The sequence below is a fragment of the Pinus tabuliformis genome, chromosome 4_1, assembly GCF_031772625.1.
Source record: "Pinus tabuliformis cultivar Carrire ecotype Pingquan chromosome 4_1, CPIR1, whole genome shotgun sequence".
Lineage (NCBI taxonomy): Eukaryota > Viridiplantae > Streptophyta > Pinopsida > Pinales > Pinaceae > Pinus > Pinus tabuliformis.
This window is the reverse complement of record NC_142303.1, coordinates 202,598,155-202,626,024: the sequence shown is the minus strand read 5'-3', so window position 1 is coordinate 202,626,024 and position 27,870 is coordinate 202,598,155.

The window sequence follows — 27,870 nt, the reverse complement described above, 5'->3', positions numbered from 1 at the left end:
TCATTTTTCGGTCCGAGGCAGTTTTTTTTTAATTGGAGGTACTCAGGCTGGAGTTCACTAACATCTCTCTTTTTCTCATCACCCTTATTATATAACTCCCTATTAGTTTTTCCCTTCCCCTATTAAAATCATGTATATAAATCCCCCTATGTAAATACCCCTCCCTGGCATTATAGCCATAATTCTACCAAGTCCAGGAAATCTCAGTCCATCTGGCACTGTTTTTAGCCCATCCGCGTCATTGAGGAACTGGTTTGACATCTGGTCAGCTAGTAACCTCTCCCTTAACCCCAAAGACCCCCAAAAAACCCATGATTTCACCTTTCCCCGTGAAAAATTTCACCCCACCGCTGTAAAAACCCACATTCCGCCCCTAACCCAAAGTTCCTGTGCATAAATATTAACCCGCGCCTTTATTTAACCCCGTAAACCCATTTTCCTAAGTTTATAACCCATCCGCCGCGTATATTAAATTTGGAATATTCCTGCGAATATTCCCTCCCGTTAACCCCCTATCCTGTCGCATCCGCCGCCAGCTGTCCGATCCACAGCCCCGCAGATCTACGGCTGGCGGGCATCCTCATCCCCGACGCGCCCGGCCTTTAACGTCCGGGAGTTCGGCGGTTTTGCCGCCGTACTCCCGCCACGCGTCAGGCGCCGGGCTGTGGCGGAGCCCCCCCTCCGAAACCGCCATCCCTTAAAAGCAGTGCGCCACATACCACTTACCGCCCTGCCCGGTGACGTCACCAGCCCACGTCACCCCCTGCACAGTCATGCCCATGTCACCCCCTGCCCAGTCACCCGATGAGTCACCTGCCTGCGTGGCCTCCTGCCACATCACTGCCACGTGTCCCCGCCACCGTACCTGCCACGTCATCGACCGTACGTGATGATGTCATGCTGACATCATCCCGCCACGTCGCCATGCTAACGTCACCCGTCGTACAATGCTAACGTCATCAGCACTTTTTTGGGCGCAGAGGCACAAAAATCGCACTTCGGAGCCCCGGAATCGAATTCTGAGGCAGTTTTTGATGAGCGATTTGCGCTTCAGGGAATCTTTAAGGAATCTTCGCTCCATGCAGCCCCAGGAAGCCCGAAAAGGCGCAGAAATGATTCGTTTTCTTCACAGAGCATATCAAAAGGATCATAAGACAATTCCAAATGATACAGAGGCCGAACAGCGGCCATTTACTGGTGATTAGACCCGCAGCACATCAGATCCGCAATCCAGATTTTGTCAGAGAGTATCAGTGGAAGAAAAGACGCCAGAGAGAATCAGTCATGATTTTTTAGGGGCTCAAGGCACCTGAACATTGATGAAGCCCCAAGAAAGTCAAATCGATAAGCATCAGCCCATCCTTGCCTTCAAATCACCGTCAAGACATTCAAAGCACCATGACAGCAAGGAAGCAGATACCCATGCTCATTTATTGCAGAAATCACTGCAACAAGCCACCAAGGACAGCATCATTTATTCAGTTTTGACTCATCGGCCCTGAGCACGGCCCGAGATATTTTTTGTATTTATTTTAGGATAGGATTAAGTCAAGTAGTCATTTTTTATGACCTAATTAGGTCAAGATGTAATAAAGGAACTCTGCAGAGAGTTTTTCCCTATATATACCACCCTCTGTATAGTTCTAAGGATTGGTCAATTGATAATTTTCACTAGAGACTCGCTGTGTATACCTGAACTTTTCTGTAATCAAAGATTGCTTAAAGCTTGGAGAGCGAACTATCTTTTGTTGATGAATGTGTTGAAGAGTTGAAGATGGAATTCCTGCGCTGCGGCCTGAAGCAATAAGTGCCTCTTATCTCTGTTTATGTGTTTGCCATTATCCAAATAGCAGGAAGAAAGAATAGCCTAGAATTAGTTTAAATACTCTCTATGCTCAATTCCTGTTGTTTCTTGATGTTTTCTTCTGAATGAATTGGTCATGAACATTGAATTCCTTCTGGCTCATGTTTGCCCCAATTCACCTGTGCTGGCCAATTACCTAGGGATTCTTAACTGCCCCTAGGTAGCGCCCTGTTACTTTCTCTGCTAATCTGTTGGAGAGATTCTTAACTGCCTCTCTTTCTTTAGCTTTCAGTTCATCCATTAAACCTGAAAATTGCTTCAACCTCAGTTATCTTGCTCCATGTTCCCTCACTATTATTAAGGAAACACACCAGCAGTTCCCCTCCTTGACTCCACGCCCAATGGTTTGAAACATTCAGACTATACTCAGCCTCTCTACCTGAAAGTGTCAGTTTTCCCACCAAAACTCAATCAAAACCCCTGTGCATCATATATAGCCTAAAATCACCCCTTCAACAAAGCTAAATCATAAAGAGAGAGCCCTCTCTGACTGCAGGCAGGCTAGGGCCTGCAGTCCAAAGTTGGTTTGTGGTTACCTCTGCCGTATCCCTTTAGGAGTCAAAAGGGACAACCTGAGTGATAACAGATTGCAGCCAAGAATCTTCTAAGATATCTTCGGGCACAATTACTCATGGACTGAGATACACTGCCGGAAATGTGAGGCTGCATGGTTATTCTGATGTTGATTGGGTTGGCAGTGTGGTGGATCGTAAGAGCACTTCTGGATGTTGTTTTTCTTGGGTTCTGCTTCGATATCCTAGATGAGAAGGAAGCAGAAATCGATTGCCTTGAGCACCACCAAGGCTGAATACATAGCTGCTAGTATGGCCTCCTGTGAAGTTTTCTGGTTGAGGAAGCTCTTCAGTTAATTGTTTGGACATGTGCTAGCTACCATCATGACCCTCTACGACAACCAGAGTGGGATCTGACTATCAGAGAATCATGTGTTTCATGATCGCTCCAAGCATATAGATATCATGTACCACTTTATCTGGGATATGGTACAATGAGGAGAAATAAGGATCCATCAAATTGGAACTGATGAACAGGTCACCGATATTCTAACAAAGCCCCTTGGGAAGGTCAAATTCTTGGCCTTTCGAGAACAACTTGGAGTTGTGGAGAGACCCTCTTATGAGGGTCCTGTATGAGATGGACATTAAGCTTTGGGATCTTCGAGGGCCTTGGGGTACTTCTTGGAGTGGTGAGAAACCATAGGGTGAGTGGTTCAGCCTTCCCCTAATTGTTTGCTATGTACAGTGTGAGTGGTTCAACCTTCCCATATGATACCTCTTGGTGACATGTGATCAGGATGAGTGGTTGATCCTTTCCCTGTTGAGACATCCTACCCATCCAGTTTGGGACTCATGGGAAGTACCTCTCATCTAGCCAATAAGTAGGGAAATGAGGATATGGACCATAGTACTAAAGATGGATGCATCATGTAATACCGTACTCCCTATGCTAGGATGTCCGATATTTATCTCGAATCAATTCGAACTGACTTCGGGTCAGTAAGAGTGGTATGAGACATGCTATTTTGATTGGAACTAACTTCAGGTTAGTAAGAGTGGTATGAGACACTCTCTTTTGATTGGGACTGACTTCCAGTCCGTAAGAGTGGTATGAGACACTCTCTTTTGATTGGAACTAACTTCAGGTTAGTAAGAGTGGTATGACACACTCTCTTTTGATTGGGACTGACTTCGAGTCAGTAGAGAATGGTATGATACATTCTCGGTCACTTCTTCTTCTTCATAATTCAGCACAGTAGAGCATAGCAGTGCATGGATGACAGAGATAGTACAGATTGGCAGATGGATTAGTAGGTGGAGTTCTTGCTAGTTGAGAGGGAGTGTTAAAATTGACAACTAGGGCCAAACTCCACATGGGTCATCATATCTTTGATAGCTGATATTATTCTTGGATTTTCTCTCTGAGAGGTGTAAGGTTGATCTAAAGATCATCCCATTCTGACATGTACAAATGAAGTTATGAATTTATTTTGATTACGGAAAAATTCACAAGGTCGGCCCGCAAGCTCATGTAGGCTCAAAAGCCCAAAAGTCACGTTTATTCATCCTCAGTGTTAGCCTATAAATACATGATACCTCATCCTCATTTGGACACACTCATATTCACACATCTCTCTCTCTCTCATCTGATTGGGTATGGATTTCTGGGTAGCTCCTCTCTCCACACGTGTGAAGGAAAGGAAGGGAATTTTTTGTTTCAGCGTTGACCAGGTTTGACCTAATTTCCAAAAGGTTTTTTTTGCTATGTTGACCAAACATTGACTTGTTTGACTATGTTTTGTGAGGGTTATCTCTGATTGTTTGACCAGTGTTGATTGTGGTTAAGGCTAATTGCAGGTTGACTATTTGACTAGACTTTGATTGGGTTGAATTTGATTGTTTTAAGGGTTGTTTCATCTTGTTGTTTGGAAGCCAAAGTGAAATGAAGTTGACCAAATATTTGAGGGTCAAATCTTCTTTATTGACCAGCGTTGACTTCTCTGGTTGGGGATCTTTTGTTGTTGTTATAAATTATCAAAATTTGTAAATTGCATTATCTCTCTTTGCTAAACTATTGAAGACTATAAGAAGAATTGATCAAGGGTTTCCCCACATTGGGGTTTGTCCCTGGCTGATGCTACATCTTGTGTCCTCCTATCTTGGCTTGTCTTCTATTGTTTATGTTTATGTTCTATCTGCATTTTACTATCATGTTGATGTGATTGCTAAACTGTATACTGATATTGTGCTAATAAATAAATTGAATTAAAATTTCTCTAAATCATAGAACATACAATTGTTTCCTAAAATTAACATATAGGCCTATCGGCATATATCAACCACATTGGTAAATGTGGTTGTAGATGTGTTTCAAATATGCCTATCAGTGTATATCAACCACATTAGTAAATGTGGTTGTGCTAGTATTAGTCTTTTATTAAGAATTCTCGATGGTAGTGTTTTTATTACTTCTTTTGACTTGTTCATGTGGGAAGATCGTGTGGTATTTGTAGCACCTCTTTAGCCTTTTGATGCAGGATCATTAACCTTATTCAATTTACTTTTGAACAAACTAAAAGGGGGTCATGGAATTTTTAAGAGGAAAGAAATTTTTCTCAAATGTAATTTCTATAAATTAGAAATAGTGGGCTTTGATTTAAATACATGTGTCTTAATTCTAGAAGAATTTGGGACTGTTGGGTTGTTAGGTTCTTTTAATGCACTGGTGTTATGAACCAAATGGCCCTTTGTACAAAAATGACAATTGTCATGATGAAGTATTAGGTAGTTTTAGAAGTAGTGGACAAAATAATCGTCATTTTGTTAAAAGATATTTTGTCGAGTAGCTAGATGTAAATATATATGTAAAGTTTAAAAGTAACTTGGTAAAGCGAGAGGAGCAAAAGGAGATCAGAGAGAGAAGAGAGTCTCAAGATTAGAGAAGAAAGCAATTAGACGAGGAGCATGAGAGCTCTGCAATTAATACAACAAAGGTTGTAACATTCCTCTATAAATATTTTACGGGTTATAATAGAATCTGAGTTTGTTAAGTTATTCTAATATGTATTTGATTCCTTTGAACCTATATTGATGCTTGTGTAAGTTGGTAAAGTGTCTTTGTGTGTATGTACGTTCTTGAATTTGGGTGAGAAGACAAAGATCTATGTGACAAAGCCATACCTTGGGTAAGGGGCCGAACTACCAGTTCTAAAACAAAATTGGAGCTCATAGACATAGTTTGAAGTTGTGGAACATGAGCAAGTTGATACATTACAATGAAGTTTGTGATGAAAACTTGACTAAACTTAGAGGGGGGCTGAATCAGTTTAGTCCATTCATGGACATTAAAATAATTTTCATTAAACTCATTAACTGAAACATTACATGAGCAACTTAAGAAGTAATGACTAGCAGATTGAACATGCGAATAACAAGTAATAAGAAAATCAAAACATCACATCAACACATAATAAAAACACATATTTACACCATATATAAGTGGAAAGCCATAAAGGGAGAAAACCATGGTTTTATTATTGTTGTGATGCAGAGGCAAGCTCCTACTCCTTATTACATTTGATTTTCTATAGGATCCAACCTACATGAGGCTCTTACCTCAATTTTTCTGCAAGTTGCAACATGCAAGGAAGCTCTAACTCCCATATGTTTTCTGTAGGCTACAACCCATAGGAGGCTCCTACTTCAACCAGCTCCAACTAGATATTTATCATGCCACAAATTGAAAGGAGACTACAATCCCCTTATACAAACAAGAAACAACAACGTGTTGATTTACCTAGTCATAAATTCTGCATATCTCCATCTTCATTTCTTCCTCTTCTTCCTTAAAAGCTACTTCACATAAGCTTCATATGTGTCAGGTAACTAATGCATCACACCTCAATCAGCGCTCCCACATTCTCCAACTCTCTAACCTCTCATTGCCTTCCAAAATCACATATTTTATCAAGATATTTTGCTAGCTATTTGTATTCCTCATAATAATATGGAGTGAACAGGCTTGACTCTTTTCCTTCCACTCATTTGTTTCCAAGTTCTTCATATTTTGAATATTAAAACATAAATAAGTGCTCCACCACATATTATTTTAGTCATATATACTGATTAGGTACACCAAAATCAACATAATGCTAAAAGTAACATTATAAGATTAAATTTCATGCACATAGTGCAAGCACTCTCTAATGCGAACAATATACACACAACATATGAAAGAAATGCAAGCATGTGTACACAACATTCACTCTCCCCAGTCGTCAATATGATCAAAGCCATATTTTCTTCATGTCATTGCCTCAATAACCTTGAGCCTTGTCTTGTATTTGTTGTCATGGATTTTTTTTCCTTTGTTGTCATGGAGTCTTTCCTTTGTTGTTATGGAGTCTTGTCTTGCATCACAACAATTCAGCACAACAACAAATTAGTGTCACCATAAATCCTTCATTAAACAATCTCTCCAACATTATCCAAGCATATCACAACTCCTTTATACTTTTACTTACATAACTCATCATGAATTATCAAAGCCATTAACATGCCAACATATCACCATGCCATATCACCTATTGTTGCTCATTTGCTTTGCTGCTATTGCAAACCTTTAAAGCTCTTGCATCCCTTGTTGTTTTGTCCCTTTTCCTTTGCCTTGTTGCTCCTTATATTGTTGCTCCAAGCTGCTCAAGTTGCTCCTTCATACCTTGCTCTTGCTCCTCATACCTTGATGCTCCTTCATACTTTGTTGCTCCTTTGCTTTTGTTGGTCTTTTGACATCAATGACAATAATGTCATCAATCTCCCCCTTTAGCATTGATGGAAACACACTATCAACTTCAACAACCTCTATGTCCCTCCCCCTTTGATATCAATGGCAAAGGGATGTAGATTACAAGCATAACAAGTCTTGCCATGGGAATGCATCTCTATATTTTGCTAAATTTTTCGACCAGCTTTAGTTTCTCCGAAAGCAATTCAATTCTAATACATCAATTAGGACCAACACTTGTTATTCATGCTCACATGATCTCACCCTTCATTCAGGGTTCATAGGATTTCTTCATGTAAAGCATACAAGGCTTCATCTTTAGAGTGTGGGGTTCCATCAATATGCGGTATAAGGGAAACAAAGATTCATTAAGATCAATCTTGTTGAGGGAGACCTTTGTGAATCACATTTATACCAACAATAGTATTAAACCTTGCTCACAATATCAACTTCCTAACAATATCTGAAAACATTTAATACCAATGGAAATCTCAATTCACAATTATTAAATGACAGGTCAAGAAACATATGGATTCATGCATGGAATTCACCATTCTCAACATATTTAACCAAGTAGTGGGTACAAGATACAATCTAAAACCAATCTCCATATGAAAGAACTGCTTGACAAAAATGCATATTGATAAGGGTTTCTCCTATGCAATGGAGCTTCGCAGGCCTTATCGTGGAAATCCTTTCAGGCTTGTATTCTAAGCCAATATTACAAGACCACGTCTTATTCACCTTGAAGTATAAGATCCAAGACCACCAGCACCAGTTTTTAAAAAAATGAAGTGCAAGTGTTGCATTGAGAGCCATGTGTTGTCTTCCCTGCGCTCATTTCTCCAATTACTATGAGCACGAGATTCTTTCTGACAAACTCTACGATTTCATCTTCATGGCGGTTGATAAGTAGGAGCTGGAATTTCTATATTTTTTTAAAAGAGTGCTTCTATGAATTGTTTGTGTTTTCCAATAGTGTAATGATTTTGATCATGGCTTTAGAGTGATTCAAACATACATGGATTTGATTAAGAAAATTTATCCTCAAACAACATTCGTAAAGACACTGGAATTTTTTTTTTATGTAACGTTTGTGGGTCCATAAAAAGAGAACCTGTGACAAAAGAAACCACTGTAAACAGAACCTGCGAGAAAAGAAACCATTGTAACTACAACCCACCCTTCAGTGAAATCCATCATGGGAATCGAACTACAACAATAATGTCATCACACTCTGCAGAGAAGGCCAACTGAAGGAAGCCCTGAACAATCATGGACCAACAACGTCTTCGACTCGATGTGGAAACCTACATTTCTCTCTTGCTCATGGAAAATTGTTACAGGCTTACATGCTCTTAGACGGAATCAAACTCAACGCACATTCAATGCTCATAAACCTCAACGCTCTTCTATCTTTGATACCAAACTGAACATTGTTGTCCAGGAAATCAAAATTAATGCAATTTAATTGTGAGCATTGTATGAACACAAGGAAATTGTATGCTACCAATGCATTAACGCTACCCGCGTATTAATCTCAACACGTTGCCAATGTTTTAATCTCCACGCTCTCCATGTGTTATATTAACACTCTTTGTTGTCCAACGTATTATAATCTGTGGCACCATTGGCAAACACATATGAAGAATGTTGCATTGGCAAACAGTGGCATCGTGGCATAATGATCTATGCACTATCGGTATAATGATGTTGTATAACCCTTTGAACCTGTGTTGTTGTCTGAATGGTGTGTTCAATTTTCAACGTTACTTTAAATGCACCCACTATATCAATTCCAACCTAGCATTAAGGCACCCATAATTTATATCCCTACGTTAAATACCATTCCCATTAATACACTAATATATTTTAGCACCCATATGTTATATCTCATATGTTAATGCCATTCAACGTTAATGTCATATTAATGCCACCATATAAGCTTCGTAATAGGTATACTTTGAACTTTATTTCTCCATAATGTATCTTTATTTTTCCATAATATTTTGAGCTTTATTTCTCCATGATGGGTTGAGCTTTATTTCTCCATAATCTTTGTAATATGTATACATTGAGATTTATTTCTCATATGAACGTGATAATTGTTGTTGGAATGTAATAACATTGTCGTGCTTGTAATGTCATTGTCGCATTGCACCCGTGATATATTGCCATTTTAATGTGTACATTTACATTCTTCCACTTTCCATACGTCATGGATGGTCTCCCAATACACAATCCAAATAATATCGAAGCTCCGGAAATGATGCATTTTATAGCCAGCTTATCAGCAAACTGAAGACAAAATAGATGAAACAAGCATATGGTAAACAAAGCTTAGATATTGTACCAGGGATGTAGGACTACATTTTCTACACAAAGTAGAAATAAAAGTTGGACAACCAACATTTGATAACAATTCCTCACAAGCGATTTGAATAAACATATCTAAAGAATAAGTAGCATCATCCATGCCATTTTCAGTCCTTGAGAATTTATATACTATAACAAGCACATCCAATAGCAAGAAATATCAACGGTTATGAGTGACTCTAGTTCCCTCTTCTCTAAGAAGATAGTTTTCCTTCTTCCATTTTAAGAATTGCAAATCACAACTTCTGCTTTCTCAGGGACATTAGAAATCAAGGAAACAAGTTTTGTTTTCATGCATTTAACCCACCATTGTAAAATCAACGCCACATATAACGCTTCCACCATTCAGCTGGGAGAGATATTGGCCGTGATGAAAGCAAGCATGATTGGGAGGATTCAAGTTTGCTCCATTTCTCAGTTGAATATCAGCGGTGATAACGACACTACTGAACATGTGTGCCTTCCTCGTATGTTATATAACGTTGCCACTATTGTAATACCAATGTCACCTAAAAAATATATTGTCACCTTTATAATATCAATGCCAACATGCATATATATTGTTGCTTTGTTGTATATAAGCAAGCATTTTCTATTCCAATCCATGTAATGGCTCCGGTCTCATGTCCTCAAATTTATGAAAGTTGCATTGAATTGTAAGTTCTGCAGTTTTCAACGGACTGTAAATATGAATGTACTCTATAGATATCAGGGCCCGATAAATGGCTTGTATGGATTGTCATAAACTCTGACATGGGCTAAATTAGGGCATGAAACCCTAAAATTCGTAACTCATGCTGCAATGTAATGAATATTTTCTTGAATTAACGCTACCAAACATACCACCAATATTCTGTCGACTTTAGAATAGACACCTTCTTGAACGAATACACCTGTTGGCTTTTGATTCCATGGTGCAGATAGATTTGGGTCTCGTCATGATATTATATATGCCTAAATAAGGTCAAAGATATATCAACCAGCAATTGTTTCCCCAAAATACATTAATGCAATAACGGCCCTTATAATATAATATCAATGCTTGTATAAGATTATTGTCGTTTAGTGTCAGCTGTCGGCCCAAATTTAATAATTATTTGTCATGATTAATAATAATAATAACACCCCTTTAAATAATGCATCCATCTGAATTTACTTCCTCCCTGTCATCATTGTCTTCATACCTCTGTGTCTGTCATCTGTTATACCTCTCTGTCTACCTCAGGTCTGTTTTATGTCCAACGAATAGATGGTCACATCATAGACATGGGTAACGGATGATAGGTAACGCTCAACATGCCATTCATAGGCAGCGCGTATCACTTCATTTTTTCCTTTTTAAAATAAAGTGTCAGGGAAACTTTGGCATAATCGATCCTCTGAGCTACAACATCAGTTGCCACGAGAACACAATTTTCTTTTTCCTTAAAACCAAAAAATAAGCTATCTGCTGCATTTGGGCATGGAGAGACCAGGTACAAAAATTTGTCGCAATGGTGCAATTAGAGTGCAAAAAATAGTGGTGTGGTCACATCCATGAATCTTAAGAATATAGTACAATAATGAATTTTTCTTTTCTTTTCCACATTCTACTGTCGATTCTTCAGTTTATGTGCCACAATACTTTGTCGATGTCAAGGCAACAATTACGGCATTTTCTTGTAAACCTGAATTTTCAAGTATGGTTGCAAATTATCATTGCCATCTAAAGCGTCATTTTTTGAACCATAATGACCTTTATTAAGCTTCTTTGAGAAGCCAGTAGCTAATGAAAACACACATATATTCCTTTGTTTTCTTTCATAATTGTTCTCATCATAGATATAAGATGGAACATCTTTCTTTCTTTTCATCTTTTTGTTTTTCTTTTTCTTTACCTTTTTTTTCTTTTAATTACAACATCAGCTCCCCATGAGAGTTTCATTTCATTTCCATACTCATAACTTCAATTTGAAACTCAATAACCTTTATTGCAATAGTCTTCAAGGAAAACTGATCAGTATGCTTCACATTTTATAATTGTTGTTTTATCACTGATTAACTTTTTCATTGCTTCCTTGAGCAACTCCCCCTGAGATCAAAATGAGTTCATTATGTCTTTGAAGTTAAAAGCTACTCATTTTTCTTAGTTCTCCATACTTGAGTGATTTGCCTTTTATTGTGTGCATTTCCTTATAATCAGAGTTTGGTCTGGTTTGATTGGCTTTCATCATTTGTCTAGATTTCTTTAGGGTATTTGGCAGTTTGTAGCCATTGGCTTTGTGACCAATATTATCACACATAAAACATCTTGTGTGACCACGAAATAGGGAAAATGATGTGTTTCTTCTTGCATTCAATATTTTCTTTATGTACAATTTGCATTCAATAGCTTTATGTCCAAATTCATTGCACAAATAGCAATAGCCATAAAAACTATTTGTGTATTTGGTGTATGATTGTCTTCTCTATTTGCAGGCTCGAGGGAGCCTTCTTCTCAGTTGCATCTACTGCTGATAGGCTTTGATTCACTTTCTCTTTGATGAGCCCCAATTTTGGTACAATTTGGGCTCATTTTGGCCTATTCTACTTGCTCATTCATTTTTTACTGCTTATGCATGCATTTCTTAGTTTATTCATGTTGTTTGTAGGAAGAAGGGTAGGCACTCTATCTACGTGACTAATGCATTGTGATTCCAGGTTTTGGCATTAAAAGAGAGCAAAAGACAACGAAAAAGGAGACAAGGAGACAATGAGGTGGCACTGCTCAATGTTAGGAGAGGATGTCCACGGTCTTGGGGACATTCCTCATGATTCCCACCAAGAACTCCGAGCTCCAATCCATCTCCCCTCCGAGCTTAGAAGCAGCCAGCTGTTCTACAGGAATAGCAGTTATAAACTGCTCTACAGGAACAGCAGTTATGACCGTCCTACAGGATCAGCAGTTAAACTCTAGTTGGACAGCCGAGCTCCTAAAATCAAGGACACTTGTTGGATCATCATTTTTGTATAAGTGTAGAGGCCTTAGCCTTGGATAGGTTGTTGAAACTCTCGTATTGCTATTGTAATTTTCGAGCACAGCTCAGTTTTTGTTCCTTTTTGTAAGCCAATTTGGCATGATATCAGATTATGAATAAAGAAGGCAGATTTTGATCTAGCTCTGAGTTTTCTTAAGGAGACTATAGCTCTCAGGTTAGGGCCCAACCTGAGAGCCATAGATCCCCTCTGCTGTAGTGTTATTTCCATTTCATTTCAGCACTTTGAGCTTTTCATTTGCACATGCAATTCGAATTACAGGTTGTTAAGTTGGTCTTTTTCATGAGTTAGATAGGAGTTGCTTATGATGAATTTGTTTCCACTTGCTTAGTGTAGCAGAGGATAGATATAATCGATTGGAGCTCCAACAAAAAGGTTGTTAAGGCTCACTGTCGTCTCATCTGGGATTGGAGTGCAGTCCATGACTAGCCACCAAAAATACGCATTTCTTTATTTCATGATTGCTGCAAACACAGTCACGTTACGTTAGATGCTTCCACATGATTCACACTTGCACCATACTCCTTCATCACAGCTTCATGCACATTCTCCTTCGCGTTTTGGATTGCTGTTCATTGAATTTACAAGCACAGGTAGTTTAGGTTAATGCATTTTTGGTTTGGTGACAATCATAAGCATTTGTTTCACTTACACTGCTTTCTCTCATTCCATTACTTCGTCCTCCATCTTGATCACGCATGCAAACACATCTTTGACCCCTGCTCCGCTCTGTTATCTCCCAAAGTCTTTCACTCCTCTCGTACTTCCATTCTCTAGCCCTTTTCGTTGACCTAGCCCTCTATCTTCCAACCTACTCCCTATCCCATTCCTCCACTTCTACAGCCATCACCAGCCTCGTTCCTACCTTACACATCTCCCCCTACCATTTCATCACTCCTCCATCACGCCAAACACTCACGGTAGGTCATCCTGTAGCCATTTGTAGACATCCTGTAGAAACCAGAGTATCCTGTAGGATCCCCTGCAGACATCCTGTAGGAGGCCACTCACTCGGTTGCCGAGCTTCTGAATGTGAGGGACCTCTGTGGATGGATGCTAAGGATCCCTAGGGACCTCTCCTAGCCTCCCCAACCTGTCCCACGCTTTCCTTCCTTCTCCATCCCATCTGCACAATCAAACCCTAGTTAGCACAAAATCACAATCATTCCACACACTTAAGGGAAAAATACAAAAACATATCTTTCATGATGCAAGTAGTTTAGATCCATGCATTTGCACTTATTAGAGGTAACAGCAGCATTGGTAGAAGTTTCATTCACATGTTTTGCATTGTAGAGGTTAGACTAGTTAAATTAGGGTTTCCTAGGTTTACATGCTTTGATTTGCTTTCAGTCCATTTTGTCAAGTAGAGTAGTTTTCCTTTGAGAATAGCTTTCGTCCATCAATTAGCAAGCTTCTTCTGAGAGCCTATAGAAGTTGGCTTGAGCCCTAGCGGACTTGTGCCAGCTGACCAAGTGACAGCTGCGACAAGAGCTAGTACTTGTGCATATAGCACCGTCGCTTCCAAGTTTGTACGAACTACCGGGTTGATAAAATGAGAGACAGGAAGCCCCAGGAGTTGTAGCATTATTGCTACAATACTGGAGCTCACCACTCTTACATTCTGCAACTACATGGCAAGAAAAGCACTTGATATCTTTCAGAGGAATAAAGAATTGCCTTTGAGATATTCTAAATTTTCTTAGTTTATCAACATGAGCAAATGGCCTTTTTGCAAAATGAATTTTCTTCAATCATTATTCTGATTATGTTGCTTGCCTTCTTCTACATGTCTTTTCAAGGTTGTTGTGTCCTCTTTAATCACTGATTTGTGTGGGTTCTTCATGGATACATTCTCTTATAGTTGTTTAAACAATCTTTTCCTTTCCTCTAACTCACTTCTCGCTGAATTGGTCTTAGCCTTTAACATTTTACATTGTTCTTCTTTCTCCTTCAGTGGTCTACTCACCATTTTTTCATTTCTCCTTGCTTCTTCTAATTGATTCCTATGAGTAATAATTTCTTCCTTGAATTTATGTTCTCTTTCATCACATATTTACCGCAGTTTCTTATAGTCTGTGGTCTCATTTTTCAATCTTTCCATTTCATTCAAGGTTATTTCAAGCTTGGTTTGTTCTTTAGCTAACTTTTCTTCATGAGAAACATGTGAAGAACAGGGCTCATTTGATTTTTGACGTGGCTTCTTCTTCTTCGTCTTACCATTCTCTTTTTTTGTACTACTGCTACTAGTCTCTCCTTCATGAATACACTGTGATGTGTGTCGGATTTCTTTTGCATATGTTAAATCTATCATTGTATTATGAAGATTGTTAAATATAACACATTTTGCGTTAGCGTTTCATTGTTGTTCTTGGGTAGAGGGGGATCCTTCACAATAGTCATCACATACAAGTTTCCATACACCAAGTCCATAAGATATCAGTTTAGATTTTACCTTATCTCTCCATTAATGAAAGTTTGTTGCACTCAACACATGGACACTTTGATAGTCCATGACTCAACCATACCTGCCTTCAAGTTGTTAGCCTTATACAGAGGGAACCATTTTACCTTATCTCTCCATTAATGAAAGTTTGTTTCAATCAACACATAGACACTTTGATAGTCCATGACTCAACCATCCCTGCCTTCAAGTTGTTAGCCTTATACAGAGGGAATCTCATCTTATACCAATTAATAAAAACTTGACTAAACTAAGAGGCAGGGTGGGGGGACAGAGGGTGGTGAATAAGTTTAGTCCATTCATGGGCATTAAACTTATTTTCATTAAACTCATTAACTGAAACATTACATGACCATCTTAACAAATAATAGCTAGTAGATTGAACATGTGAACAACAAGTAATAAGCAAATCGAAACATCACACCAACACATATTGACATTAGATATAAGTGGAAACCCATAAAAGGAGAAAACCACGGTTTTATTATTATTGTGATACAAAGGCAACCTCCTACTCCTTATTACATCTGATTTTCTGCAAGAGGAGGTTTCTACCTCAATTTTTCTGCAAGATGCAACATGCAAAGAAACTCCAACTCCCATACGTTTTCTGTAGGCTACAAACCACAACAGGCTCCTACCTCAACCAACTCCAACTAGATATTTATCAAGCCACAAATTGAAAGGAGACTACAATCCCCTAATACAAACAAGAAACAACAATGTGTTGGTTTACCTAGTCATAAATTCCGCATATCTCCATTTTCATTTCTGCCTCCTTTTTCATTCAAATCTGCTTCACATAAACTTCATATGTGTCAAATAACTAATGCATAACACCTCAATGAAATATCACACATTCTCCAACTCTCTAACCTCTCAATTGCTTTCCAAAATCACATTTTATAAAGATATTTTTCTCACTGTTTGTATTTATCATAAGAATATGGAGTGAACAGGGTTGACTCTTTGTCGTCCACTCATTTGTTTCCAAGTTCTTCATATATTGAATATTATAACATAAATAAGTGATCCACCACATATTATTTCAGCCATCTATAATGATTAGGTACAACAAAATCAACATAATGCCAAAAGTAACATTATAATATTACAATTCATGCACATAGTGCAAGCAGTCTCTAATGCAAACAATATGCACACAACATATGAAAACAATGTAAGCGCATGTACGCAACATTCACTCTCACAAGTCATCAATATGATCAAAGCCATTCTTTCTTCATGCCATTGCCTCGATAACCTTGAGCCTTGTCTTGTATTTTTTGTCATAAAGTTTTTCTTTTGTTGTCATGGAGTCTTTCCTTTGTTGTTATGGAGTCTTGCCTTGCATCACAACAATTCAGCTCAACAACAAATTAGTGTCACCACAAATTCTTCATTAAACAATCTTTGCAACATTATCCAAGCATATCACAGCTCCTTTATGCATTTACTTACATCAAATCGTCATGACTTATCAAAGCTATCAACAGACCATATGCAAGCATAACTCAAACTGTTTTCCTGCACCAATTGTGCCATGATATCATGACTTATCAAATCTATCAACAGACCATATGCAAGCATAACTCAAACTGTTTGCCTGCACCAACTGTGCCATGATATCTTTATCCATGATATTAATCATATGCAAACATGCCAACATATCACCATGCCATATCACCTATTGTTCTTCGTTTACTTTGGTGTTACTGCATACCTTCAATGCTCCTGCATCCCTTGTTGTTTTGTTCCTTTTCCTTTGCCTTGTTTCTCCTTATCTTGCTTCTCTAAGCTACTCAAGCTACTCCATACATTGATGCTCCTTCATACCTTGCTCCTACCCCTACAAACCTTGTTGTTCCCTTGCTTTTGTTAGTCTTTGGTCATCAACGATTGTCGTTGCTCCTACCTAACCTTGTTGTTCCCTTGCTTTTGTTGGTCTTTTGTCATCAATGATTGTCCCTACTCCTACCTCACTGCTCCTTTGCTTTGCTGGTCTTTTGCCATCAATGACAATAATGTCATGAATTTGGGGGTTCTACGTAAAAGGAGACTTAACGAAAATCCCAAGATAGAAGCTCGTCATTTCATGGTGAAATTACCATTGGAGTCAAAATTCCACCCACTGAACGTTATGATCATGCCTTTGTGTTTTTCCATTGGATCCTTTCTATTTTGGAGATCCAGTCATTAGGTCAGAGCAAGAGTAAACCCACAATATTCATTAGGAACCTGGATAGGTAAATTAAACATTGGTTGGAAAGTGATCCATCCTGGGACCAATAAATAGAGACCCAATGTGAACAAATTCATCTTCAAGTTTACACTGCTTGCCTAAGAAGGTTAACACTTAAAAACTACATAGTCCAACCAGGTTTCAAATATGCTCAGAAAAAAAGTGGAATTTCTGGTAAGATTTTGATAAAATTCGGCAAAAAATTTGGGAAATTCGGATTACAGTTGTCAAGTTTCAAGAATTTGGATGCCCCAAAAAAAATTTATGATTCTTAATCCATTTCCACCGTTAACAACTAGGTTCAAACAATCCTACTATCATAATTTTTGGAAAAAAAAAAAAACGGGGAATTTACACCCTTAAAAACCTCTAAATACCAGATACATTCGGATCGAAGCTCAAGTGTGAAGCAATAACGGATATCCGACGTGGGACCCATATTGTTCAGAAATCTAGCTTGGTAGACATCGAGGCCTCCAAGTAATTCGATAATCCAAGTAAAACCCAGATCTCCAAATTCGAGGTGGGTACCGAAATGATAGAAATGCAGGCTTGCGATAAATTTGAGATACCTAGATCAAGTGAGCACAAGTTATATCCAGGGTTGAACCCACAAAGAGAGGTATCCGGATAAGGTGGCATCTGAACCGTGAACCTCAGATACAACAAATTTGAAAGTAATATGGCTGGACAAAATTAGGAGAAGTTAGAGTGTTGAACATCCAGATCTAATGTATACGAGAGGTTGTTAAGCACTGTTAGGGTAAGCACTGGGTCACCACCTTGGCTACATAGGGTTAAACGCCACGGAGGTAAGGGTTATAAAAAGAAGTGTTGCGTTGAATCTTGCGTGGTGATACAATGCAACCACAACTTAACCAAGCCGCTCCATAAGTCTGGATTCAAAAAGGTTGTGGGACTTCCTCACATAACAGTCAAGGTCAATAAAGTAATATTAGATATTTTCCATAGCAGCCAGAAAGGCGGCATCACCTTTATATCTTTTGCTAAAAATACCACATTGTTAACTTTGTTTGTTTTCTTACTGACTTACTGATCTTTGACACTTCGCTCATTACATCTTAATTGTTGAATCATTCTCAACCGAAACATGCCATTTTACCATTTTCTATTATATTTATTTTAGTGATTATTCTTTCACAATATTGTGGCAATTCATCACACATCTTTGATTGCTTGTGTTGATGTTTTCTCCAACCATCTATTTTACTTCAAAATATATTTAAAACCAAGTCCTTGGCAATGATATCTTGTTTTACTTCAATTTTAATGAAATGAGAGTGTAATTGATTATGTCAATTAAAATCAATTGGTTGCATGTTTATGTCATCTATTTATATGCTTGCTGGAATTTGAGGAAGGTTTGTGTTGATATATCTAAAACCAAGTCCTTGTGCAATGATATCTTGTTTTACTTCAATTTTAATGAAATGAGAGTGTAATTGATTATGTCAATTAAAATCAATCAATTGGTTGCAAGTTTATGTCATTTATTTATATGCTTGCTGGAATTTGAGGAAGGTTTGTGTTGATTTAGAGAATATTTTTGGTGTTGAAAGTATTATTTGCATTGGTTACAAAAGTCAAAAATATTGGTTATTTGATTATTAGTATTTTCTTTATTTCATTCAGTTTTACTAATGTCATTTTTAGGTTGCAAGTAAAAGAGTTATTCGATTGTAGGGAAAAGAGTTCTTGGTTTTTTATTACTCTTTTGGTGAGTTATCCTTATTTATCTTCTTTCTTGATGCAAAGAAAAATCACAAATTCTATAAATATTGTAAGAAGAGCGTCATTTTATTGTAAAGAAACAAAGACATGATAAGTCCTATCACTTTAAATTAAAGAATAAATTCTTGTTGATTTTGCCTTACAAATAGGAATCTAATAATGTTCTTAACTAATCATAATGATGATAAGCCTTACGAGGAGTTGAAAAGTAAGCTCAATAAGGTTACTTTAATTCACCATCATCCTTAAACTCAAAGGGCGTGTGACAATTTATTCATTCGTCATGTTGACATCACATAATCTTTTAATAGAATGTATCATTGGTAATGGCTTGCAAAAAAAGCTATTTACAGTGGTATCATTGACAAAATGCACTTCACAATGAACCCACATCCTCAACTGTAGGCACTTGGATAGGAGGATAATTCTTCTCTATATGTACATGGATAGAACCATATTGGTTCACTCACACACCTATTGTATCATTTTCTTGCATTTATATCACTTACGCATAATTTCTTAATAGAATGTATGATTGATGATGGCTTGCAAAATAGTGTCATTGACAAAGCACACTTGATAATGAACCCACATCCTCATCTATATGCACTTGGATAGAAAGATAATCATTTTTTGTATGCACCTAGATAGAACTATAATGGTTCATTTGCACCTCTCTCTCTCTCTCTCTCTCACCCATTTGTCATTTGTTTTGGTTCTAAGTTTGTGGATAAGATGCCTTGTAATGTGACCAATAAGGATTGTTTTGGTTTGTTGGTTGGTAAGACTTACCAATATGATAAGAAAGTTTGTTATGATGCATATGGAAATATATGCACACTACATAAAGATACTAAATTGTACCCAATTGAAATAATATAGATAAATGTCTTTTGAATTAATCACATCATTAGGATTTGGTCGACATTTCGAACCAACTAAAAAATAGTGAGAACAATCACACATAAAATAGCAACACACATAAGTCGTGACTTACCTTAGAAAACCCCAATGGGAGAAAAATCACAACCAAGCGAGCCAATATCTTGGCCCCAAACACACAAGCCTTCATTGCCCAAGTATGACACATTACAATGAAGAATCCCCAATCCTTTTAAAGGCTCTGTTACATGTAACACCATGGGTTGAATACCACAAGGCACATATACCAAGTCCCTGAAACTACAATTGTTAACCTAACTACCTTAACGCTTTCACCAAGTCAAGTTTACCCAACAATTCCCCCTTAAACCTTGACTTGAGGTTTCCTTTCACCAAATCCTACCAAACAAGCCAAGTGAGTTAGCACCGCTCACTCTAGCCCATACCCCCGTCAAATTTTATACCCAAGATATATGTTAACTCGACATGCCCCCTATCACCTAGGTCTAATACCATACTTTATCAGCAATTTTCTAGAGGTACACATATTTTACCAAATTTTACAACAGTGTGCTCATTTACATCCAACAAATTTTCAACTCCATCCTAATATTTTTTGTTTTTTGTTCATTATATGGTCATCCTCATAACTTAGCACCCCTGATGCTCTCCTTAACAATGTATAACCACATTGTGCAAATCATTTCATTGACACATTTCATCAAATACTTTGCATGCAACCTGTTCCCATGGTTGTGTCTCTCTATGGACCTACACATCATGGTCTCCAACTTCAACATGCACCTTCATATCTACTCATCCAAGTCACTGATATTCACCTCAAATTGAGCACTTTGTCCATAATATTCCTTATTTTCCCCATCCTTTGTGTCAAAATATTTCTCCCCAATCTCGCTGTCACCAAAGGTGTCCAATGATCTCAGCAAAGTTACAAAGCTTATGCATAGTGTTCCCAAATATACAATGTTTGCAAAAAGTTATATTCAAAGATTTCAAATTTGGAAGAAACTAGCAGTCAATCAATCCCTGAAGTCCCTTCTCACTCATATGACCCAATCGTTGATGCCATAAATGAGTGGCATCTTGACAACAAAGACATCCCTTTGAAGACAAAACTTTGCTCTCACCAAGTGAGCCTTCACCACTCAACACTGACACATTACAATGGAGAATCCCCAAGCCTTTTAAATGTTTCATCACATGTAATACCATGGGCTCAATACCCCAAGCCACTAGTACCTGACTGAAACCATAACTATTAACGTAACTATCTTAACTCCATCACCAAGTTTAACTAACAAAAAAAACCAATTTGGTACCAACTTATGGTCAAGGACATAAAATTATTAGTCAAGTAGCAACACTAGCACTAAAGGCCTACTTCTCATGGGAAAAGAACAAAATATATATATATATATAATTTCTAGAAAGCACGCAAATTTTGGTCAATTTTTGTAGCCTTGTTCAAATGTGTTCTATGAACCTGCAACACTTGGTTTGCATAAATAAATCAACCATAAAATTGATATTTTTCCTAGAGCTTCTCTCCCTAATGCCCCATTTCATCAAACTTTAATTATTCAAAGTGACAAAATTAAAAGGCAAATTCAAGGTTTGTTATGTAAAAGTTTCATAAATACAAGCCTCTTTCCTCGTGCATCATCAATCTTTCTTGTAATTAAGAAAAACGGAACATAGCATATATGTGTTAATTTCATAATATTAATTCAATCACAATGAAGAAATGATATACACTCCTTGGCTTTGATCATTTGTTTGATCAACTTTCTTCACTAAAATTAATCTTATAAATACTAGATATCATCAATTCGGAGCTTATCTAAAAGATGTTTTCAAAATAAATTTTACTACCGAAATAGGTCAATTTATTCATCACTAACTCCTATCTTATATAATTTTTTAGTATATTATAACATCACGAAATGGCTTGGAAAATAAAACTATTTACAAAAAGATGTGATTAATAAGATACCCTTAAGAATGAATTAATGGTTCATTTCTACAAATCTCCCACACAATCATGTAATGTCATTTGTTTTTGGTTTCAAGTCTGCTCATAAAATCCCTCCTAATGTGGTGATCAATATGGATGCACTATATCATTTGTTTTTGGTTCTATGTTTGAGGATATGATCCCTTGTGATGTGACCAATATGAATGGTTGTTTATTGCTTAATAAGATTTATCAATACAATATGAAAACTTACCATTATATAGTAAATATTTCATTTTTTAAACAATATAAACAACAACAAAAACTAATTAACAAAAAAAAAAAACAAATATCACAATTTCTATTAAATATCTCAATCTAACTAACTTTTTATTGGTTACTTTTTAAGATGACGGAGCTCTGCAGCTAGGGTTCTGACCATACTCTGAGACGGCGCAGACTGCTCAGCCGAAGCAACCATCAAGGGCCTGACCTCCAGTTTTTTTTCGACAGAGCAGTACGAGGTATAACCGCAGGGCACATGGACTCCCCCCAGGGGGGGCATCATTGCCCTCCCCCAAAGCAAATACTATGCCGCCAGGGCTTGAGGGGTCTATCGTTTTCGGATCTGTTGATGAGGAGGCGATCAACAAGGAGATCCCGCAGCACAGCAAGCATAACGCGACAAATAATCAGGCAGACAAGAGAGGCGATACTCCAGGAAGAAAGGACAAGCCAGAGGAAGGGCCTAAGATCACTTCGAAAACCTGCAAACCAATAGCAGCCGAACGGCCCAGAATAGAGCTGCCCGTCCAGAAGATCGACGAACGAATCCAATACATGAGGGATCATGCCCTCATTGGGAAATTTATAGGGTTCTGGCCGACAGAAAAAGCCCTATATGGATGGATTGCAGCTAAATGGAAACCCAAAGGCCACGTCACACTGCAGCTAGGACCGAAAGGGTTCTTTACTGCGATTTTCTTTTGCCTAGAAGATAAGTACAGAATCATGGACGAAGGGCCATATTTTTTCAACTCAGCTGGACTGTATCTAAGGGATTGGGTAGCAAGATTTAACCCGGACAAGGAAGACCTCACCTGGGCTCCAGTTTGGATCAGAATGTATTCACTTCCAGATGAATATTGGGATGAAGGCATACTCAAAGACATAGGCAATGGACTAGGGGAATACATTAAAGCAGCGGAAGAAACGAAGCTGCGCAGATACACATCCTATGCCCGCATCTGCGTCTTCATGCGCCTGGACAAAGCCCTGCCGGACTCGGTAAGTCTTTCTCATCGTGACAATGAATGGATTCAACCCTTGGATTACGAACATGTACCTTTTCGCTGCCGAAAATGTCATGCTCACGGGCATTTATTCAGGGATTGTCCGCTAAATGCCAAGGCCAATGCTCCTGACCCCTCCGACACTCTGACCCATGATGGCTTTGCCAAAGCACCCAGCCACAAACGAGCGCACAAAAAGCCTTCGACCGGGAAAAAGCCCCAGCAAGATTCCGCCTCTGGCCCTGCTACAAGTAACAGCTTTGAAATTCTAGCTCAAGCCTCCGACGAGCAAATCCTGATCTCCAAGCCCAGCTCCACGCCCATCTCCTCCTCATCCCAGCCTCCTCCTTCGGGCTCCCCTCCTGAGTCACAAACCTCCAAGGGTGTTAAGGCTACCCCCAAGGATAGACAAAAGGAGCCTGCTGAGAAAGCAAATGATATGGAAGTTGATGGAACTCCAGATCACCCCCAAAGCTTAGATATATCCACAGCAGGAAAAAGTCAGGTGCAACAGATGGATGAAGAACCAGAAAGTATAGATCTGGAAGGACTAGACATTTTAGAGCTAGAACTAGCATGCAAAAAGAAGGATTACGATAATATCCCAGAGCTTCAACTCAACAAACTGGAAGTGGTCATCTCAAGGGCTTATCAGCAGAAACAGCTAGGCATCCAGCCGGGAAGCCATTGGGATGGCAGCCTCCCCCCAAAAGACTCCAAAAAGAGGGGAAGAAGAACGGATCTCCAGCGAACAATAGCAGTAGGGAAAATCCTGGTGGACTCAGGCAGGTATGCAAAATTGACAAAGTACTACAAACCCTCTATCAATAGTGAATCATGAAGCTCATTTCATGGAACTTAAGGGGGCTCAATAGCCCAAGGAAACTAAGAATATTAAAAAATATGATAAAGATGGAAAAGCCGCAACTATGCTTTCTTCAAGAAACCAAGTGTAACAGCACTACACTAGGAAGCATCCTTTCTAAAGCATGGCCAGGTTGTCAATCGGTGGCAGTGGATGCCTCAGGAGCATCAGGAGGGCTTGCCATTGCATGGAACACGCAAGCGCTAACCCTCTCCGACTTCCATGCTTCTCACCACCTCATTCAGGCCACCTTCCACATATTAGGCACCAATATACATGGAAACCTCTCCAATGTTTATTTCCCGCAGGAAGCAGGAAACAAAATAGCTCTTCTCAATACAATAGAAGCTCTGAATAACAACAGATTGCATCCTCTTTGGATCATTGGAGGGGATTTTAACATGATCACCAAGCTGGAGGAAAAGCTTGGGAGAAGAAACAGGTTGGAACAGGAAAATACCCACTTTAAAGACTTCATCCAAAACACTTCTCTAATCGACCTGCAATTTTGTAATGGTACACACACATGGAGTAATCGAAGAGCAGGGAAGCACCAAATCGCTTCTAAACTTGACAGATTTCTCATATCAGATAACTCGGTTCACTTAGGAGGAGACATCGCTGCTGCAATCCTCCCCCATTCAGGGTCAGATCATTGGCCAATCTCCCTCCAGTGGCAAAGACCGAGCAACACCACCAGGAGGCCCTTCTGCTTCGAAGAGTTCTGGCTCACCCACCCTGCATTCAAAGACTTCATCAGAACCACTTGGAAAACCTTCATTCCGCCAGAAGGCTCCAAAATGTTTCAGTTCCAACAGAAACTTAAATATTTAAAATCCCATTTAAAGCGCTGGAACTATGAGACCTTTGGAAACATCTTTAAGGCGCAACAAGACTTAAATAAGGAAATGGCAGATCTCCAGCAACAAGTAATCACAGGGGGTCACACGGAGGGGACCCTGGAGCAGGAGCAGCGTATCCACAATCAGCTGGAGGAGAGGAGAAAGCAGGAGGAGATTTTATGGAAGCAGAAGTCTAGGATCAGATGGCTGAAAGAGGGCGAACGGAACACTAAATTCTTTCACCGAACCACTGTTCAACGAAGAATGCACAACAATATCCCCTTCATTCAGAAGCAAGGTGGGGCAAGGGTAGAACAGCATGAAGAAATCGAGGAGGAATTCCTAAATCACTTCAAGCAAGTTCATCAAGAGCCCAATGCAGATAGGCGACCTGCTATAGAAAGAATTACCCAAAATGTGCCAAAACTTATCACTGAGGAACACAACAAACTTCTCCTTCGTCCTATCCTGACTCAGGAGGTGGATACAGCCATGTCCCAACTCAAGGAGGGCAAAGCCCCTGGCCCGGATGGCTTCACTACAACTTTCTTTCACACCTTCTGGGAGCTGATAAAAATTGAGGTCTGGCAAGTGGTGGAGGAATCGAGAGCTCTTCATTGGCTGCTACCTTCTCTCAACTCAACTTTCATTGCACTTATACCAAAAGAGGAGGAATCCATCACCCCGGACAAATTCCGACCGATTTCTCTCTGCAACGTCATATACAAAGTGATCTCTAAAGTTATCGCCAACAGGTTAAAGCCCCTCTTGCCATTGCTCATCTCACCGGAACAATCTGGTTATGTGGAAGGGAGACAGATCATGGACGGCATTATCCTCTCGCATGAGATTATACACTCCCTCAAGCATTCCAATCAGGCAGGTATGATTCTAAAGCTTGATCTTTCTAAGGCCTTTGATAAGCTCAGTTGGACTTACATTCAGAAAATGTTAATTGCCTTTGGATTCTCTCCTATGTGGATACGTTGGATTATGAGTCTTATCTCCTCATCCTTCTTTTCCATTCTTGTGAACGGGATCCCATCTCGACCCTTCAGTCCCTCTCGAGGAATCAGGCAGGGTGACCCTCTTTCCCCCTTCCTCTTTGTATTAATGGCTGAAGGCCTGGGACGTCACATCAAACAAGCCCTCCTCTCCCAACAGCTTAAAGGTCTCTCCATTCACCACTCCCCAGCTATAACTCATCAGCAGTTTGTTGATGACAACATGCTCTTTGGCTACCCATCAGTCCAGGAAGCCTCCCGCTTCAAAGCCCTGCTCAATGACTTCTCTGAGGCCTCAGGAACCAGCATCAATAATACCAAGTCGCAGATCTTTTTCTTTCACACCCCGCCTGTTGTTAAGAATGTTGTAGCCCGAATATTGGGGTTCCCCATTGCCACTCTCCCTTCCAAATACCTTGGAGCCCCCCTTATTGCTTCGGCCATCAAGCACTCCTCCTGGCGCATTCTCATCGAGAAGCTTGAATCCCGCCTCAACCTTTGGACGCACAGAACACTGAACATTGCCAGTCGTGTAGTGCTCATAAAAGCAGTACTACAGGCAATGTCGCTTTACTTATTCTCAATCCTAGCGGTGCCTAAATGGGTTTAAAAAGAATTCAAGATCTACAGCGTGGCTTCCTCTGGGGAAATTTAGCTACAAACCACAAATGGGCCCTAGTAAAATGGACCACTGTCTGCATGCCCAAGGAAAAAGGGGGCATTGGCCTGAGGGATCCCATTCACAGCAATGCTATCATGAGCGCCAAAATTTGGTGGCAATGGCTCTCTACCCCAGAAAAACCTTGGGCTGCCATTTGGACTGCCAAATACGCCAATCACAGACCTCAGGAGGAGCTCATCAGATTTACTCCCAATGTCAAAGGCTCACTAATATGGAATGCGGCCAAACAACACTTCCAGTTGATTCAGCAGCACAGTTTTTGGGAAGTAAGAAATGGAAGAACAACACGATTCTGGACGGATGCCTGGAACCAAATGCCACAGCTTAGCTGCATTCTAAATCCGCTTCCAAACTACATTGGAGAGGAACAGCAACAGGAAAAGATTTGGCAGTATTGGACTCAGGAGACAGAGCAAGGCTTCAGGAAATGGAAACAAGGTGACCAGCTCATCAGAAATGAGGAACACCTATTCATTGAGGATCTAGAAAGGGAGCTTCACAAAAGGATCATTAGATACTCCAAAGGCAGGAGCATTCTTCGATGGGGTTACCAGCCTAAAGGCGCATTTACCACTTCCGAGGCCTACAAAATTATGTGCACAGACTCTACGCCCCCTGACCCAATTTGGAGCAAAATCTGGGGGTTAGGTTCTTGGCCTAAAGTCTCCTTCTTCCTTTGGCTAGTCGGACATCAAAGAATCCTCACGTGGGATAAACTTAGACGAAGAAACTATCATGGCCCCTCTATCTGTGTTAATTGTAAATCCCAGGAGGAAACACTCTAACACCTCTTGGACTCTTGCCCCTTAGCCAATCAGTTGTGGGAGAAGGCAAGCTTCAGATGTCAAAGAAGATGCAGACTTGCGGACGATATCACAAACTCTTTGCGTCATTGGCAAAAGAATCCATATAAAAGTGAAATTCTCAACCATTTATGGAAAATAATCCCCGGGCTCCTCTTATGGAGCATATGGAAAGAAAGGAACAAGCGCATATTCAAAAATCAATGTTCCCCGTTACAAAATATCTAGAGCACACTCTGTGTGAATCTCAAAGAGACATTGATGCTCCGCTCATGGACTAAGGAGGACCTACCGACTCAAGACAGTGAGAAAGCCATCTGGGAGAACTGGAATATGCAACTCCCTCAGGAATCTCACAACAAACCCCCCCTAAAAGCAGCAACATAAAAAAGGTCTCCTGGACTGCCCCTCCAAAGCACACCTTCAAGCTTAACTTTGATGGAGCCTCAAAGGGCAATCCTGGAACTGCAGGCTTTGGCGGAATTTTTAGAAATCATGTAGGTTCGCCTCTTCT